At 42.7% G+C, this 14,776-nt stretch overlaps 2 long non-coding RNA genes across 4 annotated transcripts in view; one reads left to right on the top strand and one right to left on the bottom strand.

Moving 5' to 3' along the window:
• LOC148338594 (uncharacterized) overlaps window positions 1-2,707 on the bottom strand; it is a 32,049-nt gene extending 29,342 nt beyond the window's left edge. Inside the window, exon 1 of the long non-coding RNA XR_015842961.1 lies at window positions 2,431-2,707. This is a non-coding gene — a long non-coding RNA (uncharacterized LOC148338594). The remainder of the gene's footprint in view (window positions 1-2,430) is intronic.
• LOC148338595 (uncharacterized) overlaps window positions 1-14,776 on the top strand; it is a 59,723-nt gene that overhangs the window by 21,380 nt on the left and 23,567 nt on the right. For all 3 annotated transcript variants that reach the window (XR_015842959.1, XR_015842958.1, XR_015842960.1), the window contains one exon: window positions 11,150-11,262. This is a non-coding gene — a long non-coding RNA (uncharacterized LOC148338595). The remainder of the gene's footprint in view (window positions 1-11,149; window positions 11,263-14,776) is intronic.

A 14,776-nucleotide genomic window follows, 5' to 3' on the forward strand; every position in this document is an offset into this window, starting at 1 on the left:
TAGTATGCAAGCGTAAATGCAAGCTGCAGTTGCAGATCAAACGCAAAAACTTAAAAAAAAAATAAAGAAAGAAATACAACCGTGGAGTCCAATCGGATCTTACGTGAAACTGGTCTCAGTTTGCAACAATGCGCCATCTGTTTGGCTGATTCAGACATCAGTAAGCGCACTTGTTCAACATAAAACATTTTAATGCACTATAATGAGTGCGCAACAAATAAAACTCTCTTTTTTTTTAAATTTTGATGATTTAATTAAGAAAACAGATCACGTCGGAGCAATTTCAAGTACAGTCAACCATTTGTGTTCAAATCATCACAAAAGGCTCAAATAAATAAAAGTGACATCTTTCTTGTCTTTGCTTCTTTGTAACTTGACGCAAACTACGCGGCCTCGCTTAAAAAAAAAACAAAACAAAAAACTATTTACCTCCATCCACACTTGAAATGTGCGGAATAAAGTAAAAGTATAGCGAGGGAAGAAAGTTAGCAATCCTCCGCCTTTCTATGAGGCTTCCAAAGAAAACTCTCTCACATGATTACTCAAAGTTAACCTTACGCATTGGGGAGGGAGGACGATGGGGCGCGGGGGGGGGGGGCGAGGCGTTTGAAGACTTTCCTTGTGTCATACGAGCAAGCGCTTTCAACTGCGACGACTCAAACAGACTTTCATATGAAGCTGTCACATCACAGTCATCTCCAAATTCCACATTTCGCCTCAAAATATTTATGTAATCACCCATTCTAATAGAGAAGTTTGTGTTATTTTATTTACGCCCGCTTGCCAAATTCACGCTGCCGGAAAAAATAAATAAAAGTCCGTTGTGTGCTGCGGACATAATTGAGACGATTTAACATCTATTCCAAACTTTTGTGTGTGTGTTTCTTGCATTTATTTCTATATTTATTTTATTTGCAGCATAGGGCAAGGGGCGGGGTGCTTCAAAGAGCAACAGCTCCATCTTCTTCCCTGTTTGCTTAGCAACAGCGGCCATTTTGTCTGCATTTGCATTGGTCCAAACTGCGCTCTGTGATCATGCCCTCATTTTATAAAACTGTATTTATTTTTTCATCTTCATCACTGCAAGGCACCATTTTCGGGGGTTATTTTAAAGATTTTAAGCCAATGCCAAAAGATTATTATTTTTTTTTTTCTTTTTCTCAACGGTCGTATAGGGGAGGTGCACACTCACATAATGGGATGATCCCTTCTTTAGCGTGCCCGTCAACCACCCGCTGCTGCCGCCGCCGGCACCCGAGCGCTCAGACAGCCGAGCGCAGTTGAAAATCAGCCGGGCCACGGGTCACCTCGCCTTGTTTACTCGTCCGCAAACCCTTCCCGCTCGGTCCAAGCCCGACGGGCCCGCTCGGCCTCGACGGCTCAATCGCCTCGGTGTCTTTGAAATGTCTAAATTCACTCAAACACCATCAATTAGTTATAATTCTACCAATTAGCTCCTTCCTTTTCCGCATGGCTGGAATAATTTACTCGGAATCGATATATTTTTAATCGCGCTTGCAGAGTTGCCAGGAGGTTCCTCCCCCCCACCACCACTCCCCCCTTCTCTCGCTCTGTAAAATAGCGTCTCAGGTGACCGTGAGACGGTCAACAAACAAGCACAGAATCGTGCAAACAAACTGACGGCATGATTTGTTTGTGCAATGTCTCACAAGCTGCTTTTTAGGCCCGACCACGCCTTCCAAACTACTGCGGCACATTCGGGTACCTATTGGCAAATCTTTTTAACAGCGAGATTTGTTTCACGATTCAATCTGCAACGTCATTTCACCTGGGAGCTCCTCATGTCATTACAGATGTCTATCGACTATTCAGTGATACCATGACAGATATCGGCATCCAGATTTGAGATATCTGTATCTTTAGTTTGAGATCGTTATAATTGGATTATGACTAGTCGATATTTCTGTTCAGGATACATATTTTAAATCATTTCAAGAAGATTAACTTTGAACAAGGTGAATGTGGATATGTAAAACTCAATTGAATATATCTGTCACTGCTGGACTCTGACTAATTTCAGTTCAATGCGTTTACTCAACTCAATTCAAGATCATCGTGTGCCCTCTTCAGGTGTCTTAGATTACATCTGAACTTGGACAAAATGAAATATCCCAAACTGGAAGTATGTCTAGTCAGAGTGCCAATTTCGACATCTCAAACTGGAATTACAGATCGACATTTGAGTTGTAGCGTATGAATTTATCAATATTGAAATGGGAAGAAACCATATGAAGTGGATAAGTGACTGTTCAAAATCTCACGACTGGATCGTTAAAAGTTACAGTAAATGAGGAATTGACTTGCCATAGGTATCCAACATGCTGCCCCCCACCTTGCCCCCCCATCCCCAACCCCCCCACGCACACACACACACACACACACATGGACAATGTGAGCCCACAGACTCACCTCCACACGGCTGGGACACATCCACAGAGAGAACCCAAGCTTCGGCCAAAATGTCCGTGTTCTTGTCACACAGGGTCACCACACCGGTGACATTGTCGTGGTTGTTGAGGGGCGTTCGGGGGTAGGGGGTCCACGGAACCAGTCTGCAACCCGCTTTCCCAAATACGGAAAGGAGCCCGAGTCGGTGCTCAGGTTGCGAGGTGGACACAGGACTAAATCAGGCTGGGGAGCGCCATGGGAGCGGGAGGCGGCTCTATGGCCGGGATTTTGGGGAAGGATTATGGATTGAGACGTACAGCTGGGAGGCTAAAGTTACACTTTTCATTAGCACTACCGAGGGGGTCCTGCCTGCTTTTGGGAAGCTGGTCCCATTTGTGAGGACCTCGCAGCCACCCCCACCCGCCACCCGCCACCCGCCTGCCTTTCCCTCGGAATTGTTGTCATTCTGCAGACGCATTCATCACCTGAGGATAATTGTTTTTGATATGGCCAAAACCGGAAGGGACGTGCTGTTATGCTTTTTTGTTTTTGTGCCAGGAATGAAAAAAAATATGAAGGAGGGGGTGCATTGTAAAAAAAAAAAAAAAAAAAAAGTAGTCATTCACCAAAAGAAGCAGAGTGGAGAGAAAGAGAGAGAGCGAGAGAGCAGTATGCCCCCTTCTGGCTCTTTTCTTCTCCGGCTCTTTTCTTCTCTTCTTTCCCTGCCGTTTGGAGATGTGAAGAAATGTCTTTTGATCAGCTCTGACAGAGGCCGGGCCATGTGAAGAGGGTTGCTGGCGGGTGCTCTGCCAATCCGTGCATGGCAAAAATGTCCCTAATAAGAGAGTAATAAGCTAACGAGTGGCGAACGTCTGTCTGATCGGCGTTGTGGGAAGGGCCTGTGCCAGGACACCCAGCGCCGTCTGACGTGTCGCCGCCTTTGGAGCTCTTTGCCAGGTCAGCGGCTTTCACCTGCGTGGACGCTCCCATATGCTCCCTCACCGGAGCCCGCATTAAATTTCCACAGCCTGGTGGCTACAACGCTATTGGATTCTTCAGTTTTGAATTTGTTGTTTTTTTTTTTTTTGTGCAACTAAAGTAGTTTTTCTCGACTTCTGATTCAACCAGTTTATTTTAGTCAAAATAAAAAGTATGAAAGTCTCCCATAAAACCCGTTTTGGTTGCTTTTACAGTATGCTTTGTGCATCTGTGCTGTGAAGTACCATTCAACTGGGGTGGGCAAATTTTTTGACTGGTGGGCCACAATGGGTTCTAAAATATTCTAAAATACATTTAATTTTAAATGAAAATGACTCAAAGCATCACAGCAAAATATCTGTGTTTGACACTCCAGAGTAATTAGAAAATAAAACATGAACAAGGTTTATTTATTTATTTTTTTTTTTCAAGTTTGGCGGGTCGGATTAAAACGTTAAATGGGCCACATGTGGCCCCCGGGCCGTAGTTTGCCCATGACTGTTTTAAACCTTTATCTTTAGCTTCCCCCTCCTCCTTTAACTTATTTTGGGAGATGAAGACAAATGGTGGAAAAAGAATCCCTCCAGGAAATGGGAAGGTGCTAGCTCCGCATGCGGGAGCTAGCATGCGGGAGCTAGCATGCGCGAGCTAGCATGCGCGAGCTAGCATGCGCGAGCTAGCATGCGCGAGCTAGCATGCGCGAGCTAGCATGCGCGAGCTAGCATGCGCGAGCTAGCATGCGCCTCATAGTGCGACGCACCCAGTATAAGTATTAAATATAGCACCCTCAACTGGTGCTGCGCCCTTTGATACAGCGCGTCTTTTGGCCGTAAAAATACGGTACATTTATGTCATTTCTGCAGACATTGTATATTTTGCAGAGGGTACGTGTGTGGAATTAGGGAGGTCGGGGTCGGTCTTGGTGCTGGGATGGGGCCGAATGTCCCCAAGATTGCAGTCTCATCCATGTATTTTTTTACTTTTCTCTCTTCATATATTTTATAAGTCATGTCGTCATCCATGGAGTTAAAAACAATTAGCCTATTTGGACAAAGTAAATAGTCTTTCAAAAAATAGATTCTCAAGTTCTTACCTTGTTGTTCAACACAAACCGCACGATTTTCCATGCTTGCGATGGAGCTGTTGCTTTCTCCGATTGGCTTTTCTGAGAACATAAAGTCCAGTGCAAAAGTCAGCGCTCGCTTTGTTGTTTTAATGACCATTTTCACAGCAGTCCATCTGACACCGTTAAACAAAAACACGCACAAATCCAGCCACTGGCATTACGATTCAATTCCATTTCCATTTAATAGAGTCAGGATCACGCCATTGCCAGGCCTTTGAAGCAGTTGTTCTTCTTTTCTAATGAAAATACCGTTTGTGGTTGTTAGCGCATTGCTGTGGTGATGCTGACCTTGGACTTTTGCGCAGTCATTTATTACATTAGCCAAACACTTCTTTCGGGACATACGCATGGGATCCAGTGCGGGGATATTGCCTTTAGTTTGTCTTGCTAGCTTATGATTGTACATAAAGGGGTTAGCCGAAGCATTAGAAACGCTTCCCACCATGATTGTGAAACTCCTGACGGCAGCGATATAGTCACACACACAGTTATTCCTTACATTGTGAGCTGTGTCATTTAGAGAGCAATTTCTCATCGTGTAGAGATAAAAATTTGTTAGATCACTACAGGAACATCAATGCTAATTTTGCTAGCCAAGCAATGGAGTTTTGCATTAAGGCGGGACTCTTCACCTCAACTGGATTTTTTTGGGAAGAATTCAGTTCACTATATACTTGATAAAAAAAAAAAAAGTTGGGTCACTCAGAAGGCGAGTTGTTATTTACAAGTAAAAGAGTGAAATAGAAATAAAAAATACAAAAGTATTAATAGTTTCAAATTTTTGTTTTTTGGATTTAGTGATGTATTAAAAATGCAGAAAATGTTCAATTTTTGTTCAAATGAAAATAAATCAATTTACCCCTAAAATAAATTAAACTAAAACTGAAGCTAAAAACACCTGATAACTGAGTTTCGTCTCATATTAATATATTTTTAGTATTGTACTGGAATTTCAGACCACTTGAATGAATTAAGAAATAAGAGAACATGAACAACTGAAAATTTTAGGTTGCACCAAATTAATTATTTATAAGTGTCAAAGCTGAAAAATTAGTGGTCACTGATTACTTCAATTTTTTTGCTTAATTCATCGTTCGAAAGTAAGCTTTCAAGGTAGGCTTCGGAGTTCGAAATAGGGTTTGAAAGTAGGGTTAGGGTTTCAATGAACGGTTCAATATCGGGTAGGGTATCAATGTTGGATCATACTTTATTACTGCGGTAATAAAATCAAATTTAAAAAATGCGACTGTCTGTGACCTCACGTTTCAAAGTAGTTGGGTATTAAAAGTAATTTCCAAGTTTGGTTTCAAGGGAGGGTTAGATTTTAAAGGATTGTTATGGTTTCAGAGTTTGGTTTCTAAGTGAGGTCGGCCTTTCAAAGACGGCTTTCCAAGTTGTTTCAAAGGAGGGTTTGCATAGTACAGTTTGAAGGTAAAAGTACGATTAGGTAAAAGTAGGGTTAAGGTTTCAATGTTTAGTTACATTTTCAGAGTAGGGTTTTGGTCAAGCCCTGAAGAAAAGTTCCACACGTTAGTGTGTGACAAAGTATGATGTGTTGGGCCTCATTTCATCTGTCTTTGTAAAGCAAAACATCTGGATTGGATCTCATTGGACTATATCGGTGTCCGCTGTTATAAAATAATAAAGTGCCCTTTCAGTTTTGGACACTGACAAGCAAATTGTTCTCACATTTCTTGCAAAGCATCAACTTGGTGTTTTTTCCCACTGGCACACACGCACACACACGTACTGGTCTCATTGTGCTTTTGAAATGGTCACATATCAAAGGCTTGTGTCCCTGCTGGGTGGATTCAGTGTCGAAGCCCAACAAGAAGATAGTTACCGCTCACAGCTTCTTCTCGTGGAATCATCCAAATAAACATGTCACCTGCTGGAGGGTGCGCGACCACGCAACAGTTGACAACCCATCTCGGCACATCCGCAGGTGTACTAGGCAGGAGTCGAGGCCTCAACGGAGGCCCGCTTAAAGGCCCGGCCGGCGTAGACTTGAATAGTTTTCATTGCTCGAGTCCTGGGCTCAGTCAGCGCGGGTAATTACGGTGCAGGGGAAGCCGATTAGGCGGCCCTGGCAAGGGGAGGGGCGGGCCTACGCCCAGCGGGGAGGGGAGTCCTGCCACGGGAAGGACCAATCAAGTGTGAAGCCTGGACGCCGAGCCCGGGCCGCCGCTTCAGTGGGAAAAGGCTTGGCGGCCGGTTCAGAGCGCCGCAACTTTCACGGATTAGTCGAGACGCTATTCTGAAGATTGAAAGGCCGCGCACAGCACGGAGGCGGCATCAATGCACGCGTGCACGCACACAAACACGCACACGCTCGCTCGGCAGGCCGGCCCAGCTCGCTGCACACAAAATCCACCAACAGCTGGGAGGAGGGCTGCGGCTGTTGCCATGTTACCATAGCAACGGAATATTTCACATTTGAGCCCAAATTAAGACACTCTAGGGTTATTTGTGGGGTCCGGCCAATTAATCGGCTTGATGTTAAGCCTTTTCAAAATAACAATAATTCAGAACAACTTTAAATATACAGTGCCATCTAGAGGAGTTCAAAGAAATGGTTCGTGAAGCAAATTTGAAGTTTCGTTTTCCCATCACTGTTTTAAATGAGAAAAGCGTCATTCCTTGAAGTCATGAGGCAAAGAAAATTATGGAATTAAAGAAATGTCATTTTACAAAGGGCATCTTGCATAAATCATTGATGAAATCCACCAAAATCCCGTTACACCACCTGCGCCACAACTTAGACCAGCTCATAGATGGTCTTTGGAGTCGTCTACTTTCAGTCACCACATTGTCAGGTGCACCAGGAGTGTGTAACAGAAACACCCTCGGATCACCGGAACGCCCAGCATGTCATAGCTTGGTCTGAGAAATTCCCGAAAATGAAGATGCGGCTGTTTTTCTGCCGAGCACGTGTGTGCTTGTCTACAGAACTGGAGCCGATTATGTTGCTTATGTCCAGCGTGTATTTATGGCCTAACGCTAAAGCCGCAGGTCACTAAAAAAAAAAAAACAGGTGGCGGACCGCAAATGGCTCGCAGACCACACGGACTTCTTAGCTCTTATCAATTAGTTTGGAAGGACAATCATCGTTTATGGGATGTGACTTCCTGGGGCCGGTTGGCAGAAGCAAAGTTGCCCACGGTGAAGGCAAATCAGCACTTTCCACTCAAACAATTTGCCCACTTGAAGTGTTTTTTTTTTTCTGCTCAGCGCCTTTGGCAGCTCCAACAACTTTGAAGAAAGCGTCCTGCCACCCTTGTTCTTTTTTTTAGTTTTTTTATTGCAGTGGTTGTTAACGCATTTACTGCCATTGACGGCTAAAGACGTCAAAGATCCATTTTTTTTTGTTAATGGAATTAGGAGCAATTTGGGGCTTAATTTTTTAAAAATACTTTTCACCCCCTGATGCCCAACCCCAGCCAGCTTTATTGGAATCATCAAATATCCCTTTTTTTTTTTTTTCTTCAAGCCAACATTCCTTTTTAGGTTTTTATGAAAGTCAACTTATTCAATTTGATTCTTCGAGTGTGGATAATTTTTTTTTTTTGGTTCACTTTTTGTCATATTGTGACATATAGCTGGGCACTAACCTCAAATAAACTAGTTTTTTTTTTTTATTCTATTCATACATTTTCTCGTATTTCTCAGGCAATATTAAAATTGAAGCATATGTGAGAATATGAAGATGACTACTGAATCCAAATTGGAGCTGTTTAACCTTTGACCTGTGTTAATGCATCATTTTTAAATGAATGTTTGGTGAATGATTGTTCAAACGAAATATCTTCGATAACGCTAACATAATTATGAGTCCCTTCAACTTAAATGTTATTAAGTTTCTTAAGTGGCAAATACTAGAAAGTTGTACTTTTTCAGGTTTGCACTACAATTTTTGAAATTTTTACGCAAGGCTTTGAGGAGGTGTGATTCTTTTTTTTCCCCCCAGGTTGGTGTGTATCATTGTGATGTAGCATTATTTGCCATGAGGAGGCGTGCCCCTTCCATTCACAGCTTGCCTTTGCGAACATCATCCAGCAATGCCGCCTTTCTTCCGCACGCACGCACACACTTCCTGTCTGTCTTCTCGCGCATTGCTCGTCGCACTGCGACTTTGAAGTCGCTCACTTCTTCCATTTTGGTGTCTCCAGGTTGCTTTGATTCGCTAACATTCTGTGAATAGTTCCTCTCATGCCCGCCGCATCCGTCCCCCTCCCCCAATACTCTTCCTTCGCCATCCGTAAATTGCGACTTGTCATTTGTCATTTTATTTCCGGCCTGTTCACCGCCATTTTCAGCCCGTGTTACCAGCCTCCCTCCCCGTCTCTTTCCTTGTTCACTGTTGTCTCCATACGTATAATTGGACCAATAATGCTGCTCAGCAACCCCACACATGCTTGCTGCGTGCGTGCCTGTGTGGCGGAGAGCAGCGGAAACTATTAAAACATTTTTTTTTTTTTTCTTTGCAAGGTTTATGTGTGTAATTTGTGTGGCTACATCCCACTGAGCAACCACCAACCAGGAGAACAGGCAGAAATTGTGTTGTGGCCTGCGTTACGATGACAGGAGAGAGCGAGAGAGGGAGTCGGAGCGGAAAGGGGGGAGACGGAAAGCAGTCTTTATAGGAAATCGGCACTAAGTGTTCCTAAAGAGCTGGTGTTTTTCCTCCCCTGCGCAAACTGCTTAATTTATTGCATGTCTGCTGTAGGCAACAGCCCTTTATAACCCCACAATAATTTCCCATATGTTCCACATATCACCACAGAGACAGGCCGGTTGGGGAGGGAGAAAAAAAAAAAGACTGAGGCAGCAAGTAGATCATTCTCACACTCACACACACCCCCCCCACACACACACACACCGTAAATGCATTCCGCTTTGGCTAGCTCGTCCCAGTACTGTCGCAGCATCCGTATGTGTTATTCCCCACGCGCTTCAGCACCCATGGGTGGTCCAGGAAATATGAAACATTGTGGTCGGTGTTGTTTACTTTCATCATTAAGGGAGCGTCCTTGATAATAGAAAACTTCACCACCAAGGGAATTTGCAGCAGGGGGAGAAGCTGGTAGGAAGAGAAAAAAAAAAAAAAAAAAGGTCCAGTCTAAATGCTACATGTATCACAGGTTGAATCATTTGGATGAAAAATATAAAGTGGACAAATGTGTGGTGCAACAGGTGGTAGCAGTAAAGTAAGACATCCGGGCATCCTCAAATCTTTTGAATCTTGTTCATGCAAGTGCATTAAATGGCAAACTGGAATTTATTTATTATTGACTCATTTATTACCATTGACGGATAAAAACGTCAGAGATCCATTTTCTTTATTCGGCGGGTAGTAAATGAGTTAATAAACTGTTTAAAATATTGTTGAGCTTTAATCACGTCATTATCTACCTTCTGATATCTAATGAAATAATATTTAATTGTTCTGCTTGTCACTCATTAGAATAGACAGAAAAAGAAAGAAACATTATTTGTAAATGAATCATAATTTTTGGACCTGTTGAGTGATTCACACAAGTTTAAAATCATCGCTTCAACATATCCATAAATGATTAGGTGAGACCACAACGTCACCCCAGAAAAGAAAATTGACTCTCTTGAGTGCCCCATTTTCCAAAAAAGACAAACATTTAAAAGGCTTCGCCCTTTGCCGTCCTAGCTAGTTCCGTTAGCGCGTCTATAGTGTTTTGCATGGTTTGTTAGCGTCAAGCTAGTGGACATTAAAAGTAATGTTTGAAATGTATGTCATTCTGTGCACGGGAAGTTTAGTTAGTTTGACAGTAAACCTCAACTGGAAGTGGCAACACACAGTTTAAAGCTTCTTTTTTGAAGAATAATTGTCTTGATGTCCCAAATTTCTGCATGTAGCTCAAATTTCATTAGTCAAAATTAAATTAAATACTTTAAACAATGGCTCATAGTTATAACTAATTAACAACAACAAAAATTCTCTCGCTTTTTAATTTGTTTTATTATTATTTTTTGTGCTATGCATTAGTAGTATTCATATACAGGCATGTCTTGGTTTATTCATTTATTTATTTTTCATAGACCTCCATAGCATTTAATGATTGAATTCAGTCCCATTTCCAAAATCCACTTTATGGATAATTCCCAATTCCGTGCTCTGTGCATGTGCGGTATTGGTTCCCAAAGCTGAATTGTATTTATTTCTCTTTTAAACAAGGCAATCCTTATGTACCATCTGCGTATCGAGGCGTGCGTGCGGTTTGGAACGAAACATCCAATTAACGCCAGTGCAAAGCCACGTAAGCATGCGAACATCAGAAATTAAGAAGTGTGCAGCCCCCCTGTTGGCGTGCTTGATTTATCCACTGATGGGATGGCGACTGAAGGTCAGGATTGCGCGGGTAGGAGCTCCGGATGGAGAATCCGGTGGTGATGGAGAGTTGATCGATCCTTGACTGCAGGTGGCCCAGTTCTGAAAGAGTACGGAGCAAAATGCAGGCACGGCTACATGCATGTAAATATTAATACGAGTATTGAAAAAAATCAAATAATGGGATATAATCAAAATAGCGACATGTGCTATGATGTGATTAAAAAAATAGAATTGATTTGCCGTGATGGAATGTCAAATTCCTCTTTGTGCAGGTCCAAGTGGCTTAATGAATGCAGACAAGTCATCAAATGAGTGCGATAAACAAACACGTGGAGGAGATTTCTCTCTCATTGATCCACGGAGGAATGAATCATCACTTTATACGGCAAGTACAAGAGCCAGCATCCCCGCGCAAGTCTTTATTCATAAAGAAATAGGTTAAGCCTTGATGTTTAAATCACAGGCAGAGTGTAAATCTCCTGAAATCCTTTCATGCTTGTTAGGACAAAAGGCGCTTGTTGGAAACGTGTCTTTACGATGATGTTGGAATCAATGACCGGTGCAAAAAGGTGCATGCAAACAAGAAGACGGGATAAGAATAAAGACGGCGTTGCCACTTTTAAGTGAGTGTGCGCCAAGAGATGTATATATGGCGTGGGATAAAATAATGATTTGGGTGAAGAAAGCCATGGGGACCTAATAGCGGATCAATATCAGTTCCATATCAAGCGCGCCCAGCATGGACTCACTTATGTCCAACAAAGGATGATCGTAAATGAAACATATGATGAATAAAATCAATAAGAGAAGCGGAACACAATCTCACCTTTAAATGGAATGAAGGGTTCAAACTTTTGCCCTATTACGTGAAAATTATTGTGTTTTTGGAATACATGACTTAAAATAGTACCTTTTTATCGACATTTTTTTTTACTTACGCAATACAAATTTGCGACGTTAACATTTTTGACATTTTAAAGTCAGTGTTATGGTGTACAAGGTCAGAAGGAAGGCAATGGGTCTACTGTAATCAAGTAAGTACCGTAATTAAGTACTGACTTGTCTATCCCCGTATTATGTTGAACTCATTCACTGCCATTGACGGATATAGTCGCCAAAAAATGAAATTCATTTTACCTGGCCGTGAATGAGTTAAGTAAAGTGACCATAGTTGTTCTTAGTGTCCAAACCAGGCGTGGGCAAACTACGGCCCGGGGGCCACATGCTGCCCGTTAAACGTTTTATTCTGGCCCGCCGAACTTGAAAAAAATTACACGAATAAACCTTGTTAATGTTTTTTCTAAATACTGTGGTTTTTCAAAGACATAAATATATATTGTTGTAATCCTTTTGTTCACTTTCATTTAAAATTAAATGTATCTTTTTCTCCGATGAGGTGAGGTTACCAAAATACTCCATCCAACTGCTCCTGGTCCGGCCCCTCTATCAAATTTTAGAAGCCAATCAAAATGTTTGCCCACCCCTGCTCTAAACTTAAAAAAAAAAAAAATAATTTTAAATATTTGCCAAAAATGAAAAATGGTCAAAATAAAATGATCAAAAGGGCCAATGCCTTTTTTTCCCCCGAGATTTAGTTAAAATTCTGTCATAAAAAGTCATTCAAAAGCCCACCTGCAAACACATGTAAGTTAAAAGTGTTCATTTTTTTCTTAAAAAAAAAAGAAAGTACTCCTTGAACAGCAAAGGAAAAAAAGACATTTTGAAGTAAAGCTGCATTCGTGGCAGTGGAGGATTTGATGCAATCGTTTCATTCGCTTCCCCATTTGTCTGTATTGCAGCACCTTAATTGAGGCTATTGACAGGCAGCCTTGACTTCACGGCTGTGTTCCAGTGCGCTCAAAGGCAGCACACAAACGAGAGCGTTAATGCCATCCTGGGGAAAAAAAAAAGAGACAGCAAACAGGCTTTATTTGCGCTTAGCTGCGGACGAGCGAGGAAGTGATTACGCCGGACGTGAGATGTGATGTTTAGCTGCTGATGAATCCAGTGTGACGCGGCTGAGGCGAACAGTCAGGCTCATCACGACTTCTAGCAGATTTCTCGAGAAGAATGAGGAGAAAATTGGATACGAGATGAAATCCCTGACCACTGGTTGGATACATGATGAAAAGCCGTATTCTGGGAAATGTCTATTAATGCCCCCGATGATAAAGACGGCATCAAGATTAGGATGAAGATGCCCAACGTAGCCCAACGTTATTCACAGCCTCCAAACGCTGCCTGTCAGATGAGAGCTTCTTCTATTTCCCCTCTGGAGTCGCTTGTAACATATCACACACAAAGCGAGAGGGAAATCACAGAGTTGATTAGAGGAAACCAGCGCATGTCAAGGACTTCTCTTCATTAGCAGAAAGGCCTTCTCCAAACTCTTGCCGGTGAATGAGCCGCCGTGAATGGGCCGCGCCATTCACTCGCCGTCCTATGCAAACAAGTTGTCCAAGTGGCGCATTGTTTCAAAAGACCTTGTGACACCCACAAAAAAAAAAGTGGGCGATGTCTTGGACACACATGCGATCCCAGACTCTTTCACGGCCGGGCTAAACGTTTAGCCACCCCGGCTAATTAACCACTTTGAAAGAGGGCGCATCAAAAGGCGGGAGGCGGGATTTGGAGTCCCTCTGACCAAGTCTCGGGTGCAGAGGTCAGCCCTTCTACGAGACACAAGTGGCGATGGCCTGGCCCCTCGGACCTCTGGACGCTAACCCCTAACCCCAGCCGGAGCGAATCAAAGCGCCGAGAGCAGAGGGCTGCACAGACGGGCCTTACAATAACAGAAGGACATCAAAGATGGGGCTTTGATAAAGACGACTGAGAGAGAAAGGCAAGACGGGGTGTGGAGGGGGTGGTGGCGGAGCAAAACACATATGAGCTAATAACCAATTCCTTATTTTGCGGGACGATTAATTAATGGCCACAGCATCCTTGTGCCACTTGAGGAGAATTACACCGCTCAAATCATCTCTCTCCATTAGTTTGCTCTAGACACATAGACGAATCAAATTTTTTAAAATAATAAATAAATAAATAAATAATAATAATAAAAAATATGTTGGATTTAACTGCAGCGTTTGATACGGTGGATTACAGTATTCTGTTGGTTCGTTTGCTGCCCCAGGTGGGCATTAGTGGTAGTGCCCTCGAGTGGTTTAGATCCTGGATGACAGAACTTTTTGTGTTAGCCTTGGTTGCTCTGAGTCCTGCACTGCTCCTCTTACGGTGTTCCACAGGGTTCGATTTTGGGGCCTCTGCTGTTTTCATTTTATCTGCTCCCTTTGAGTTCCATCTGAAGGAAATATGCTATTTTACTTCCTCTGCTATGTGAATGACTGTCAGATATGTCTCCCTGAACAAAAAGGATGCTTTTGCATTGATGCCACTTTTGTGCTGTCTGGAGGAAATTTCTTTTACTTCAATGAAAAGAAAACAGAAACTATGGCGTTTGGTCCCAGTGGCCCTTACACGTCCCATCCGGCTGAATTGAGCACCCTGGCTCCTTGTCTCAAGCCAACAGTCTTGAATTTAGATCTTAAACTGGACAGTGATTTTAAATTGGCCCGGAAAATAGGTGCTGTTATTAAATCCAGCTTCTTTCATTTTAGGCAGCTAGCTTAGGTAAATAGTTCCTTTCAAACAGTAATTTATGCCTTTGCCACATTAGGGCTAGATTATTGTATTGCACTTTATCAGCCAATCCTCCATCGAGCATTTCCAGTTGGGCCAAAATGCTGCGCCTTGCCTCTTGACTGGTACTCGTAAGAGGGAGCACTTAACTCCTACTTTGGTGTCCCTCCGTTCACTGGCTCCCTGTACATTTTAGAGTTCTTTTTGAGATTCTATCATTTGTTTTCAAATATTTAAATGGTCTCGCCCCACCTGAC

This window comes from Idiotropiscis lumnitzeri, chromosome 4 (assembly GCF_059441095.1).
Source record: "Idiotropiscis lumnitzeri isolate Australia: NSW breed Sydney's pygmy pipehorse chromosome 4, RoL_Ilum_1.0, whole genome shotgun sequence".
NCBI classification, from domain to species: domain Eukaryota; kingdom Metazoa; phylum Chordata; class Actinopteri; order Syngnathiformes; family Syngnathidae; genus Idiotropiscis; species Idiotropiscis lumnitzeri.